General features: G+C 39.7%; 1 pseudogene; it reads right to left on the bottom strand.

The window, feature by feature from the left end:
• Positions 1-465: 465 nt before the first annotated feature.
• Positions 466-2,530, bottom strand: LOC106511202 (glutamate receptor-interacting protein 1 pseudogene; annotated as a pseudogene).
• Positions 2,531-2,721: the final 191 nt, after the last annotated feature.

Below are 2,721 nucleotides of genomic sequence, written 5' to 3'. Positions count from 1 at the left end.
GCTCATTTATGGCACGAAACTAAAATCTTAACAGTAAATCCTCTGTCTTTGTGTCGGTTCATTAGGGATGCTCCAATCAGGATCAGCTGATGGAAAAGATTTAATTTTAACAATGTATTTTTTTTTACTAAAACTCTAATTTAACCAACAATTCAGATGTTTGATCTGTTAAACGTATTTCTTTAAATCTTATAAGTGCTTCAGTTTAATAATCCCGTTACCTCAATGTGCTTCATAGACGAAACTCTAAAACCCACAACATGTTTGAAGCCATCAAACATTTAAAACAACGTTAAATACTGCGTCAAATAAGACTGAATATGAAGCCTGAGCCGTAGAAAAGGTTAAATTTAGGAATAAAACACATTTTAATTTCTGAATTTTACTACTATCAAGTATACATATTTACAGTTATTTTTAGCTACCTGGAAGTTCAGCTTTTTCCAGGTGCTTCTAATGCATAAAAACTCACCGCTGCTTCAGGGCAGACGTCATTACAGTGATGATCTAAAACTAAACTAAAGATATTTTATTGGGATAAAGATAAAAATATATTGCAATATTAACATTTTGGTCATTTCACCACCCACTACATTAACATTTTTGAGTTTAACTCTCAACTTCCATCCTAATATTTAAACATTTTTTAATTAAACCAGGATACTGCTGCCAAATTTATGTCTTAAAGATGATTATTATTATTATTATTTTTTGTAAAACAGGACTACTGTCTGTTGTGTTTACACATTTCATATCCATACTCCTAAAAATAAATATACCATCAGAACCACAATAAATCAACCATCATTTGTGCAAAAACCTCTCTCAGGTAAAGTTTATCAAAGATCACCAAATTAAAACAAATAGAGTTGCTACATGATATTAAAGCTTTCTTCTGTCCTGACTCATTACTTCTGAGTTTTAAGTGGGGCGGCGTTACAGCAGCAAACAAAGTGCTTCATAAAACGTTTAACTTTTACTGTAATTAAACTTTGACTTTAATTAAATCAAAAACATAAAGCAGCTGATTTTGGAACAATTGTACCATGGACGATCAAACTGGTATTTTTTGTGGTAAATAGTAGCATAATGTGGAACCGTTCTGGGCCAGTTTCAGACCAGTTTTTTGACCAGGTTTAGAACAGTTCTGGATCAGTTTTGGACCAGTTTTAGAGCAATTTTTAGACCAGTTTTGGAACGATTATTATCAGCTGTGGTTGTAGTGATCAGATTATTATCAGCTGTGGTTGTAGTGATCAGATTATTATCAGCTGTGGTTTTGTGATCAGATTATCAACTGTGGTTGAAGTGATCAGATTATCAGCTGTGGTTGTAGTGATCAGATTATCAGCTGTGGTTGTAGTGATCAGATTATCAGCTGTGGTTGTAGTGATCAGATTATCAGCTGTAGACACTCAGATTGGAGCATCCCTAGTCTTATTGGCAGCCGGTCTGCCTGTCATCCCATCAGTAGTTGTGCTGTTGTGATTTGTGAGCCAGTAGAGCCTGAAGTTCTGGATCTAGAAGCCACGACTCTGGACTCTTGGAAGCTCTGGTCTCCTCTCTGCTTTGGTTCTTGACCCCTCTGATCACAACATGAACTGGTGAGGTCCAGACTTGTGGTTCAGGCTTCTGTAGAAACAGTTCTCATGTGTCTTGGACCAGTAAAACCATTAGCTCTGTAACCCTGAGACCAGGAACAAGTGTTTTGGACCATGTAAGACCAATGGTGTAGTTCTAACTATAGACCAGAACCCATGAGTCGTTGACCAGTAAGACTGCTGGTTACTGATCAACAGTAGTGGTTCTAGACTAGTTCCCCAGATCTAGGCTTATAGAGCCAGTAACCAGTGTCCCAGAACAATAAGACCAGGAGGTCTAGTTGTAGGTCTGTGGTCAAGGCTTCAGCAGAACCATCATGACTCTAGTGGAATCAGTAAAACTTTCATCTTGGACCAGTCGGGCTGTGGTTCCAGCAGGACCAGTATTTGTGACTCTGGCTCCAGGGATCCCAGTTGTTCCGATTTAAAACTAGTTCAGGTGAAAATGTGAGGAGTTCCGGTCCAACAGTGTGCTTTCAGGCTGCTTCAGCAGTTCAAAGGTCAAAGGCCAAAGTTCGTCCAGAGGGTGTGTAGCACCATGGGAGGTCCACTTTGAACCGGTTCACACAGTTCTAAACCAGTTTGAAACAGTTCTCCTTACTGATCAACAGAATCCAGTCTGATCCGGTTTTTGCCTGCTATAAGGAACTATTAGTGACCTGCCCCGTCATCAAGTTGTCTCCTGGTTGGCTCCATTTGATCGGACCGCCGTCCTCCACCGGGTCGAGGGAGATCTCTGTCGGCCCGACCTCACTGTTGACCGGCTGAGGGGCGTGGCTGTTGGCGGTGCCGTCGTTGTGATTGGTCAGCGGGCACGAGGAAGAGGAGGAGGGGTTACGGCTGATGACTAACTCCAAACGATTGGGAGACTCTGCGATTAGCGGGACGACGAGGCAGCAGTCAAAGTCTCTGGTTCGAACGTGGTTAATCTGGAAGACAGAGTTTGTTTAGTGACTGAAGGGATCAACTGTACACACCATGGATATATACACAGGTGCTGGTCATAAAATTAGATTATCATGAAAAAGTAGATTTATTTCAGTAATTCCATTTAAAAAGTGAAACTTGTATATTATATTCATACATTACATACAAACTCATATATTTCAAATGTTTATTT

This window comes from Austrofundulus limnaeus, unplaced genomic scaffold, assembly GCF_001266775.1.
Source record: "Austrofundulus limnaeus strain Quisiro unplaced genomic scaffold, Austrofundulus_limnaeus-1.0 Scaffold2583, whole genome shotgun sequence".
In the NCBI taxonomy this organism is placed as follows: domain Eukaryota; kingdom Metazoa; phylum Chordata; class Actinopteri; order Cyprinodontiformes; family Rivulidae; genus Austrofundulus; species Austrofundulus limnaeus.
The sequence above is the reverse complement of the archived record's forward strand: the minus strand, read 5'-3'. Positions and strand labels throughout refer to the sequence as shown.